This window comes from Euprymna scolopes, chromosome 13 (assembly GCF_053919585.1).
Source record: "Euprymna scolopes isolate OS-2025 chromosome 13, ASM5391958v1, whole genome shotgun sequence".
NCBI classification, from domain to species: domain Eukaryota; kingdom Metazoa; phylum Mollusca; class Cephalopoda; order Sepiida; family Sepiolidae; genus Euprymna; species Euprymna scolopes.
Genome location: NC_136494.1, coordinates 42,161,653 through 42,175,092, shown reverse-complemented (window position 1 = coordinate 42,175,092; position 13,440 = coordinate 42,161,653). Strand labels below are relative to the sequence as shown.

At 31.4% G+C, this 13,440-nt stretch overlaps 1 protein-coding gene across 8 annotated transcripts in view; it reads left to right on the top strand.

Moving 5' to 3' along the window:
* Nucleotides 1–13,440, top strand: part of LOC145291991 (uncharacterized) — a 169,781-nt gene that overhangs the window by 84,647 nt on the left and 71,694 nt on the right. The window contains exon 1 of one of the 8 annotated variants that reach the window (XM_080137967.1): nt 72–522. The exons of 6 other annotated variants lie outside the window; for them this stretch is intronic. The gene's annotated coding sequence lies outside the window, so the exon portion shown is untranslated. Of the gene's footprint in view, nt 1–71; nt 523–13,440 lie in introns of those variants that run through there. One more of the 8 variants, XM_080137959.1, reaches the window with a different exon arrangement.

The window sequence follows — 13,440 nt, the reverse complement described above, 5'->3', positions numbered from 1 at the left end:
TCTCTCTCTATCTCTCTCTCTCTCTCTCTCTCTCTCTCTCTCTCTCTCTCTCTCTCTCTCTCTCTCTCAGAGCAGGAGAAAACCAACTTACTAATCAACCAGTTAGTTTATGCACACACACACACACACACACACACAAACACACACACATACATCAAAACTCTCTTTCTATTTCTTCAAGAGTCAAGAAAAAAAACTAAATATTGCATTTATTTTATCAATCACCCAACTTCGATTTTGATCTCCCAACTTTCTGCAGGGTTTTATTTTGAGGAGACGACAAATACTATTGGATTGTACAAGGAAACTGTCCTCGTATAAAAATCCAAACAAACTTATCTGCATTTTATTCATTTATAACATGATGCATTTCCTTTTCAATGATTTTAATCTGTGACAAAAAAAAAACAACAAAAAATGTGTTGCAGCATTACTTCAGATATTCAACAACAACAAAAAAAAAGCCCACGTTTTTTACATATTTCTTAAAGTAAGACATTTTGACTAATTCAACTCAGCAAAGTAAGTTTTTTTTCTATTTTTATTGATTTTCTTTTAATTTCTGCTTTATTTTACCAAGTTATAGTTTTTGTTTACAATTGTTTAAAATCTTTATTTAATTCAGATCCAACACAAAGGTAACTTGTTAATGTCAACAATCATTCCAAGTATCACATGCTAGGGTTAATGCATAAGGTGGAGACTGAGGGTTAGGAATCGGGAGTTGAGAATTATTGCAAGAGTAAGAGTTAAGTTTTTAACGTCTGGAGTAGTGAGTTGAGAGTCGGGAGTCAAAAATCTTTCAGGCACCAGAATTTTTAAAACAGAGTCAGATGTTTCATTACTCGTCACAAGTGGATAGTTAAGAATCGGTAATTTTGGTTTAGATCAATTTTCTAAAACTCCAGAATTAGGGGTCATATTTTTTTCAACCAACTAACCACCTGTTTAATACAGATATTTTGGGGTTTTTTGTGTGTGTACATTTATTTTGTCCTTAAGGTACAAACCTCGGTAGTGCTTGTCTACAAGTGTAAAGCATCTACAACATAGCATTTCTTTGAGACTAAATGCAGAGGTAGCATGTGAGCTGCTCATATTGAAAGAAGTAGAGACTGTTTGAGCACTAATAATAATTACTAACCATGGGTGTAAGATTGGTTAAAAGAAAACCAAGTCAAATTAACAGGCTTATGCAATTGATGCAGAGTTTGGTTGGATTCATTTAAAACTGAATTGCTTCCAATGTTTCGTGTCAGCGTTAATGGATAGAAATAATTGATTAACAAGCTGTCCAACGCTATTAGAGACTTTTTACATTAATCTATTTTGCTGTATATTTTGAACCTTAGGAATAGTTCTAGTTTAGTCACTTTATTAGAAATTTCAAAAGACTTCATTGTAAAAAGGTATTGCAGGAAATCTGACATTAAACAAAAAATGGAATAACTAAATAGAATCATTAGGAATGTAATAAGATTAGATAAAAATGATATTCTAATATCATATTATTATTTACTTTCACCAAATTTCTGATAATTTAATTTGGACTCAATATATAGTAATGATTTGAAAAGTTTTAAAAAAAATGACTCGTATGCCACCACTGAGAATCAAAACCAAAACGTTAAGCTTACGATTTACTTTTTCCTTCCTGAGCTATGAAGACATGTTTGCTGCAAGGCTAAAAATTAAAACATGAACCACTATTGGTTATGCACTATTACGTTATGCATGCATATTCGTAATGCTGTCGTTCGACTATCACCTGTCAAATTCCATTTTTTTAATTTTCACACTTTTGCACCGATTTTCTCTGGCTAAAACCCAAATATAAAGTTTGACATGAGTTCGAATACCCTATATATGAAGTTTCATATCTGTAGACCAAAAACTGACAGATGAGTTTGGTAGGCAATTTTTTTTAAACAAATATATATACACATACATAAATATATGTAGAAAGAGGTTTGTGTTTACTATAACCTTTTTACACAAATATTACGCAAGTGTCAATCATATAGAATATCTGCATGAATATAATTACACGTGATAGTTAACTAACGATGATCATCCAATAAGTAAACCGAAAAAAACTAATAGGGAATTAATTAAAAGAAATAGTTAAAAAATAGGCAAATATGCAAAAGAATATGCAAATCTTTTGCAGATGAATGCAATTCCACAACCCATATATATATATAGCAAAGTTTTATTTTCTTTTTAAACAAATAGAAAAAAGGGTTTTTAACATGAATATCAATACACACACACACACACACACACACACACACACACACACACACACACACACACACACACACACACACACACACACACACAAATTCATAGGAGTATAGATAATGTCCAACAGAAAATATGGTATTTGTTGATACTAGTGTGTGACTTCATGAAAATGCTTTTTACATCATAATTATGTACATGCATATATACATCTATAATTTACTGTTAAAAATAAATATTCCATTTGAAACAATAAATGCTTGTTAAAGTCCATATTGTTAAGAAAAAATAATAACGCTTCTTCTGGAAAAATAATTGTCATTATCTTTAAATAAATAAAACGAATATTTTTTCTTTATTTAAAATTGTAGTAACTTAATTCTTTTAAAACAATAAATATTCTTTATTTTCTTATCATAAATGGAATTCTCAGCTAAATATTCTTGATTCATTTAAAATTGTACTGTTTTAGTCAACAAAGCGACAGAAATTGATTTTGGAACAATTCATTTTAAAATGAGTAAAAGTGGAGCTTTTTTTTTTTTTTACTTTAGCAATTGAATGATCTCATAGTGTTTCACAGTGATAATGTGTGGCATGGAGCCTGGCCTTATAGAGGCAATTTTGGAGCGTCTTTAAATAGAGCCAAGAACCAGATTGAGATTTAATATGATTTGGAGTATTAAAGTTCAGTTGTAGTTTCAGAAAAGAAAGAAAATGAAAGTATATATATATATATATATATATATATATATATATATATATATATATATATATATATATATATATATATATATATATATAAAACGAGCAAACAATTAATAAAACATGTTAAAAAAACACTTTGAAATCTGAAAAGGAATCACTAGATAAGTGGATAGTCCTTAATCCGCGGAGTTTCGAAGAATACTTTCCTTCTCATCAGAGGGTAGGAATTAGCAAAATGCAGGATCGGATTTTGCATGCAAAAGTATTTGATGAAACAACAAGTAAGTCAAAGATCTTACTTGAAAACAAAAAAAGGTGAAGCAGAGGGAATATGGTGAAGAAAAAGGTGATTACACACGAATGGATAGTCTGGTAGAAGATAAATAATCCAGTGACGGTAAAATCCAAATGTATAACTTCAAGAAAGTTAAAAGAATTTCCATTTGCACAAGTAAAATCCAAGGAAATCCCATAATAGGAATGGTCCATAATAATCCAAAGGCAGGAATCCATGGAATAATTCACAAAAATGTGTACAAGGAAAAAAAGGAAAAGATTTCAATAATATTCCAAAAAGAAAAATAAGATATGCTTTTCACTCTACTTCCAAGACATAAATATAAATAAGAAAGATCAGGGAAGAAAAAGAGGAGAGAAAGAAAAAAAAGAGGAGAGAAAGAAAAAAAAATGATGATAGAGTTAAATATAAAATATAAAATAAAGGGAAACAAATGTCAAAATGACCCAGACAGGAAATGTTAAAGGCGCGAAAAAAATATATAGGGCAAAATAATATAGGTCAACTGAAATGTACAAGTCATCACTTAAAAAAATGTCAGCAGGAGTTGTTAGAAGGCACTAAATGGAAAATAAATAAATAAATTAATTAATAAATAAATAGAAAATGAATAATAAATAAAGAATAAATAAAAAATAAAATATAAAATAAAAAAATAAAATAAAAATTATTTAAGGGGAGAGAATGGCCGGTATCTGCAAATTCAGGAAAAAGCAAGAAAAAAGGTAAGTAAATGCATATAGTAAAATATAAGTAAATATACATACAAGATATGAAAGTGTGGGTAGATTGATATATTAGATAGATAGGAAAGTTTAAAGAATAAAGCAGAAAATGCAGATAAATAACCGGCCATGCAAATAAGAGATAAAGAATTAAAATAAAGGATTATTAAATTATAAAGTATTTAGAAGTATGTAGAAAAACGATAAAGTTAAAGAAAAATTATATAAAAGGTAAAAGTAATAACTATGTAATTTCAAAATTGCCATAATTAAATTTGGACTTATGTTTACAGAAAGAGATCAGTTCATTTTTAGAATTTATTATTATATTGTTACTTGGAGGGGAAGTAATTATAGTTCTAGCTTCGGTTTTGCAGAGGCGACATGACTTAGAGCCTGGAGTATAAGACTTAACTTTTTTTTATGATAGTCCATTTGATTGAGAAGGGGGTATTGTTAGAGTTAAGTTTTTTCATTAAAGTGGTTAGAGAAGTTCTTTGGATTAGAATTATGGTTGTTAAAAGAAGAAATGTGGTTTGATATTTTTTTCTTAATTAATGTTGAAGTAGCACCGATATATGTATGTACTTTATTAAAAGCTCGAGGTCTGGTATTAATATTAATTTGCTGATTTGTATTAGTTAAATAGTTTGAATTTTGTTCATAGTGTTCAACAAATGGTGGGACAATGTCTGTATGAGGACTATTTTGGAGGGAATAATGAGTGTTGTTAGTGTTAGGATGGCTGTTAGGAGAAATATTATTATTCTCATTATTATTATTATTATTATTATTATTATCATTTATAATATTATATATATATATATATATATATATAATATAAAGCTGAATGTATGTGTGTGTGTGTGTGTGTGTATGTGTGTGTGTGTGTGTCTGGTCACAAATAGGCTCGTATATGGTTGACTATTTTAAAAAACTGATTACATATAATGATAGAATATGTATCGAGACACAGGAATGAATATGTTTGATCTGGCAGAACGGTGGTTCATTAAAATTGTGGGGTCTGCGTTAGCGCCTGGTCCACAAAGTATGGAAATAAAAAATGTAAAAATTAAAAAAAAAACGTTTACAAGTGTTTTTGATATAGATGTACATAAGAATACTTTGATAAGTATGTTTTAACTTAAATGGGGATGGTATAATAAAATTGTGGGATTTGCGTTCACACCTGGCCTCCATGGAATGGAAATAGGCACAAACTTTAATAAAGACATTTCATATTTATCTGCGTAAGTAAACTTGATAATTATGTTTCAGTTTGAAGAAATATGGTATAATAAAATTATGGGGTGTTCGTTCGCATCTGACCTCCATAGAATGTAAATATGTCACAAAGTTTAACAAGGTTTTTTAATATAGATCCACAGAATATTGTGATAAGTGTTTGAGTGTGAATAGGTATGGTATAATAAATTATGGGGTTTATCTATTTTATTTTTACTTTCATCATATTTTGCTTTGGTTTTGATACCTCCAAATTCGAAGCTATCTCTTTACAACCCTTCCTTTTCATAACGTATCATACTTTCATAAATCAGAGTCCATTTTCTGTAGGCTGTTTTTGAACCCAGTCAACGACGGGTACTTTTGCTAGTATATATATATATATATATATATATATATATATATATATATATATATATATAGGGCTCCTTCAGTCTTTGACAAACTATGGATACTCACGAAGGGGTGCCTGCGCGTGAAATTTTTGTTACTGGGGTGCGCAATTTCAAACCACATCTCTCCTTAATCGACATTGTTTAATATCAATGGCCAGTAAAGTGTGTACAAGACGACTGGAAACAAATGCAGAGATAAGCGGAGAGTTCATACAGAGCCTAGAATTCCCAAATGGTCACCCATCTGGTACTAACCAGGTTTGACGTTGCTTAACTTCGGTGATCTGACGAGAACTGGTGTGTCAACATGATTATGCCATGTATATATATCATCCACATGCAGTACTGTTTCGTTGTATCACAACTCATCAGTGCGGCTAAACATACACCTTTCCTCAGCCGTGGATTGAACCTACAACTGTCGCAATGAGAGTCAGCAGCTCTAACCATCGGACCACAAATCAGTGCTGTAAATATTTCTCCTCGGGTGTGTATTAAATCCACACCCGACCGTCGCAACAGTGCTCAAACCATCAGTTTCTTTACAAACAAATTAATGGTGGGCTTCGCTTGATTACTTAAATATGCATTGGGTGAAAATATATTTAGAAAGTGCTCAATCCAAAGAGGGGGGGGGCTTTTAAATGTCATCCACTTACAGTACTGTTTCGTTGTATCATAACTCATCAGTGCGGGTAGACATACACTTTTCCCCAGCCGTGGATCGAACCTACAACCGTCGCAATGACAGTCGGCAGCTCTAACTATTGGACCACGAATTAGTGCTGTAAATATTTCTACTCGAGTATGTGTTAAATCCACACACACACACACACACACACACACACACACACACACACACACACACACACACACACACACATATACATCCTGGTCAAAATCATAAAACCACTTAAAGTAAGCGTTTATGCATATTATCGAATTTTTAATCAAACAAATGGTTGAAACCATTGCCAAAAGGGAAAATATGATGGAAAAAAATGAAATCTGCTTCATTCGAAACCTTAACCCTGATCTAATAATTATTTTTTAAAAAACAAACATTTTCACCTGGTCAAGATAATAAGACCACTGATAATTTATCTAACAAAAGGCAATTATAAATTACTAAAAAGGGTCTCAGTATTTAGTATAGCCTCCATTATTACGAATTACTTCAAAAATTCTCTTCGGCATGCTTGCGACTAAGTTTTTTATCAGTTGCGAAGGAATTTTATCCCATGTACTGAAAACTGAATCAGAAACTTCCTTTATCGAATCATACTGGGTTCCATCCTTGAACACTTCTTTTGCCATCCATCCCCAAAGATTTTCAATGGGATTGAGGTCCACAGAACATGCTGGATGATCTAACAATTCTATATTTGAAGAAAAGTATTCTCGTGCTTGTCGAGAAGTGTGTATCGCAGCATTGTCTTGCTGGAAAATCCAATTTCTTCCACACAGACGTGGACCTTCAGTCCTGATAGAAGCCTTTTCAAGCATTCAAATGTACTTCAATGATGTTTGCTGGCCTTTCACTACTTCCAACTTTAGGGTCCCAGCTGACGAGAAAGCACCCCAGATTATAAAAACCCCTCCTCCACTATACCGAGTTGAAAAAGTCTCTTTGGACAAATTTTTATCATGCCAATAGTGTTGAAATCCATCTGGACCATCTAGATTAAACTTTTTCTCATCGGAGAAAATTACATTTTCCCACTTCTCTTCATCCCAAGTCTGGTATTTGGCGGCATATTTAAGTCGGTTAGTTTTGTGCTGTTCAAGAAGACATGGTTTCTGCAGTCGCTTTAAATGATTGAAGCCCTTCATTTTCAGATGCCTTCTGATGGTTTTAGGACAACATTCTCCTGCTGTTTGTCTTTTCAATCGACTTGAGCTCATACTGGAGCTTTTTTTAAACTTCTTCTGATACGGCGATCCAATGATAGGGTTATTTTTTTGGTCGACCTTTTTGTGCCCATATTGATCTGGATTTCTTAAAAAATTTGTGATGACCGTTTTGCTATGATTCACTTCGTTTGCAATGAATCTATGGGAGAGTCCAACCCTATTAAGCTCAAAGATCATTCCTCTCTCAAACTCTGATAATGGTTTCCCTTTTGCCATTTATAATTTAATAAGATGTTTTTTATCCACTAACAAGTTGCTTTTAGTAACATAGAAAGCTTTTCGTATTCATTTTTTCAAAAATAGCCGATTTTATTAAAGTGGTCTTATCATTTTGACCAGGTGAAAATGTTTGTTTTTTAAAAAATAATTATTAGATCAGGGTCAAGGTTTTGAATGAAGCAGATTTCATTTTTTTCCATCATATTTTCCCTTTTGGCAATGGTTTCAACCATTTGTTTGATTAAAAATTCGATAATATGCGTAAATACTTTCTTATGATTGTCTTATGATTTTGACCAGGACTGTATATATATATATAAACATGCATAATAAAATGAAATAAAATAAAACATTGAAATCATAGAAGAGTCACCAGGTAACAAGTTCTAACTAAAAACATAAACAGAATTTTGTAAAAGAGAAATTGTGAAAAACGAAATTTGATAACAAAGCATTTTATACATGTAAAAGAATAGAAAAGTTTTTTTAGTAACGCAAATATTCATAGTACATACGTATTCAAGTAAAAAGCTGGTGTGAATTAAAGTTACAAGTAAAAATGTCCATTGTGTGAATATGTGCATATTTGAATATTTGGCAGTATAACCTAGTGTAAGTTGGTACGTTACATTAGTTTTTATAGTGTGTGTGTGTATATATATATGTGTGTGTGTGTGTGTGTGTGTGCGCGCGCGTGCGTGCGCGGGAGTGATGTGGATTAATGGGTTATTTCGCCTTGCATTCCCAACCAAAGGCTAGATTGGGGCATTGAATAAACCTTCTGAATTGTTTTGGCTGCTTGTCTCCTGCTTTATAAAAATTCCCAACTTTGCACTGGCTTATTACTTTCACATGTACGTGTTACTTGTTTGGGGTTTGAAAATATTTTCATTGGTTGATAATTATTTAATTTAACATCTTCATGTTAAAAGTTGTTAGCTGTGTGTAGTGAGGAGGAAAGAGAATTTCAACAAGTTGGAAAAGGAAAAAGTGTAAGCAATCATAGCCAATTGCATTTTAGAATTCATAGGAATCACTTTGCGATTCAATCACCGTAAATGTACATATGAACATGAACTGCTTTTTGTATATATATATATATATATATATATATATATATATATATATATATATATATATATATATATATATAAATAAGGGGGTGGTCATCAACAATGTGTATTTTTTAACATTATTTTATTATTCAGTGTCTTGGTTTTTCATTGAAAATTATGTTTAGATCATTGTAATAATGTTTTTAAATCATTAAAATTGTTTTTAACGCGTTTCAGACGTTCTGTGAAGCGTTCTCTTCAGAAAGTATTTAAAATGATTAGAATATAATCAAGACGTGTTAAAAATGAAAGAACATTTTCGTAGTTCATTTGAAATGTTCCAAGAGGTGGAAACATGTGCACACGATTCTACTTTTCATTCGTATGTCCAATTTTTATTACTGGTTCTAGTATATATATATATATATATATATATATATATATATATATATATATATATATATATATATATATATATATATATATATATAATTTTGTATTACATAACAATTTATAAAAATAAAATAAGATAGGATTAAACAAAAACTTTTTGTCTCATTTTTAATTTTTTTAAAGTAAATATATGCATTGTATTGTATATTGTAAAAACAAAAGAGAGACAAAGTTATGATAGGTTTATAAATTTACCAAAGAATATTTCTTTTATTTCGAAAACAAATATCTGTTCTGATTCTTACTTAATTTTGTAAAAACCTTTTTGTAATATCCTTAAAATAAATGTTTCTGGAATTAAATTCTTAAAGTCAAATATTTTTTTAATTAGTAACAAGACCCATTTCTCAGTGTTGCCTGAATGATTTGTAAGAAAAAGATTATTAAATATTTTTTTTTGAATTGCTAACTACTTGTGGTTTCTTAGGTAGTTATTAATCAGATCGAAGAAAATTCAAATTAAAAAAAAATAGAAGTAAATCTGTACCTGAAGGGAAGCGGATTTTCATGTGACAGTATCAGGGAAATCCATTCTGTACTTTCACAACAGAATAAACAGGAGATTTTTTATCATGGAAATTTCTTCAATTTAATACCACCCTCAGAAATAAAAACAAAAAAGGAAACATTTAAACGATGAAATAGGGAATTATGCAAATTTCTGTGTAACGAATATCTTTTTTATTGTGAAACTCAAAAAGCAGGGAAAGCTTATCTGTAAGGAAAAGAATAATAGTTTAGGCAGAAAAGAATAACGAAAAAAAAAAAAAAGAAGAAAATGTAAGAGAACATAGAAAAGATAAAAAGAATAAATAAATTAAATAATTTGTACCCGTAGAGAAATGTGTGTAGGGAAAGAATAGGTAGGTCGTGTCTGTGTTTGGAAGTGTATGAACAAAATCTTCACTTATGTCTAAGCCAAGATAATATTGTAAGATGTTATAAAATAAGTGTGAAAGCAAAATAAAGTAAAGCAATTTAATATGAAGATATAGCAAAACACAGTTTGAGTTCATGAGAAAACGACAATATTGAGAAAATGATAGGCGTTCCTTTTTGGACAATCTGCTATTCTTGAAAGTGAGTGTATGCAATCGTAATATGTATGGTGGAGAGGCAGATTCGGAGTAAACTGTTATTCCAATAAATGATTCAGAATAAGGGAGCATTCAGTATTCTCAACTTTAATAGTAATGGGTTGTGCATGAAAAAGTAATATCTAGAAAGGTAAATACTAAACCGGCAATATACAAAAAAGTAACTGGAAAAAATTAAATGAAACGCTGAGTTTGGGTGGAGGAGAAAAAGTAATTTGCATCGGAGAGAAAACCTTAGCTACTCTCTGTTTAGTGACCGATCTCATCCATTACAGTTTTTTTTAATGCAGGCAAAACCATTATGGCGGTGAAGTACTGTCACCAAATGGATGAAATGCATCAGAAACTTCGACAACAACATCGAGCATTAGTCAACAGAAAAGATCCAATTCCCCTTTACGACAATGCCCGATAGCACGTTACTAAACTGATTCTGCAGAAGTTGAATGAATTGGGCTATGAAACTCAGTCTCATCCACCATACTTTCCAGACTTCTCCCATACTGACTACCACTTTTGCAAGCATCTCAACGACTTTCTGCATAAGAATTGCTTGGCGATATTAAAAACGCAACTTCATCGCCACCAGAATGCAAGATTTTTTATGTTACTAGCATAAATACACTTGTTTTGTGTTGGCAAAAGTGTGTTGATTCTGATGGTGCTTATTTCGATCAATAAATTTTGTTTGAGCCGAGACATATTCATCTGAATTTAAAATAAAAAAACGCAAGGACTTTCTTGTCAACCTGATCAAATCAATGAGACAACCTGATAAATTCACATCCACGTCGTTTGAATCTAGAAAAGTATGCTTTTACATTCACGATTTTGCAATGAGAATAGTTGAGAAAAAATATTTTGAAAAGTCAACGTCACATTGGCATATTTTCAAATACCCATAGAAGACAATATTCAAAACACAACCGTCATAGTAGCCTTCAAATTTCAAAAGAAAATTTCAATTAAAAAAGTTTTCATGGCTTTGTTTTTATTTCTGTATGCATGCGCATCGGAAGCAAGACGATTTGAGTTTTATAATATAACAGATTACATATGTATATATTTTAGTATTTACTTTAATAGTGATCCATACGTGAGTAAAGCTTACTTGCAGTATGAAAATATACTTATAGCAAGTAAGCTACACAGAAACGTTTGTGAGGAAATCATCAGGTTAATTGCATAGATTTTCATGCATTGCTTTTATTGTTAACTAGTGCTTACGCTAGCTATCAACCAACCAGAGTCCTTGGTTTTATTATTCCCAACACTTTGGATTTAATTCGAAATTTTAATTCTAGCACCATACAGACTTTTAATCTTTTATTTATTTATATTTTTATTTATTTTAAATAGGTTTTTTGTCTTATTTATTTTTATTAGTTATCTCAAAGTAAAATCTATTCTATGTCTGTAGTTTGTTGCTATTTCGCTTTTACAATTTAGCAATGTTCAGGAATCTGCAGTGAGTGAAATTTGCCATAATCCCACAAGCCTTACCAACAGAGATCATAAATGAGCTTAAAAATCTCTTGGCAAATGTGTTGGACAGAGACCCATGCGACATGCTTAAAGAAGCCATTATTAAAAGAACCAGACGTTCAGCTGAATGCTCTGAGAAATATTTAGCAACCTTATCAATTTTTTCAGACAAATTAGAGGACATTTGAACGAACAAGATATGACTGGATCAATACTGCAGCGTCTATAGTCATTCAATTAATCATCCATGTTAAATGAAATAAATTAGCAGATACTGTGGATAAGATATTTGCATCATTGCCTAATGCATAAAAGTAGTGTGGAACTAAGCACAGCTATCAAACAAAACACTTCAGTAGAAAGAGAGTCTCAAAATGTATAAAAAGTATCTTGATAATCATACTGTTGACACAACTATAGAAAGGAAAAAAAGATCATACCAGGGTGGTATATGTTTTTACTGTGCACGACTTGATGGAAATGTGCAAAAATGTATGAAACCGTACAATTGTTACAACAATCACAACGCAGGAAATAAAACAACCAGTGATTAGTGGCGACATTTCATTTGCAACACATAAGTTGTCTATTTTATATACAGGACAAAAAAAAATGTCAATACCGGTATCAACATATTTCCCATTAAAAGTAAAAACGATCCAAGAATGAATCCAGACATTCTTTTGGCTAAAGATTTTTATCAACAGAGATTAAATCATTCCTGTAATGATTTGGTCCCTGTTGATTGCGGTTTAATGCTGTTTCTGTGCAGTTCTAATAGGTCCCTCCTCCCAGTTATTGCCTTCTCTTTTTGAAAAAGGATTAGTTCATTTCTAATCGACTGGGGCGCCCTTACCGGGGAATGCCGACGGGGCTACCCAGACACTTTTTGCAGTTCAGAGTATCCCTCCTCAATCCCACTTTCTGATCCTGATGTCACAGTTCTTGCAGTAGGAGATAACTAAATACCCCCCCCCGTAAACTATGCACATTAAATAACACTATTATCCTTACATATGGATTAAAGATAGAACCGCACTGTAATTTACGCGTTGATGTACAATTACCTATTATAAGAATTATAAGAGCCGATTTTTTTGTATATTTCGACTTAACAATGAACCTGAAAAATAAAACCCTTTCAGACTCTCATATACAAAGTCTGTATTTTCAGAATCAGGATGGAGCACAGATCATTCAAATTGAAAAACAATATCTCAATATTTTGCAAAAATATAAAGATATCATTTCTCTCTTCATCAAACACAACACTTGCCTCATAATAAGACCAGTGTAACAACCAGTGTATTCACATCCACATTATTTAAATGCAGAAAGATATACCTTTGCTAAGAAGGAATTTGAAAAAAGGACATTGTTAGACTTTTGAAAAGCTCATTTGCACCCCCTTGCAAAACCGAACAACAGAGATTCCGATCTTGCATGGACTATGGTCAAGTGAGTGTGATAATTAGCTTAGATTATTACCCAGTCCTCCACATCCACGATTTTACAATGGGACGAGATGAAAAAAATATTTTCGAAAATCAACCTCACGTAAGCAGATTTTCGAATAGCCATAGAAGAAGAGGATATTCA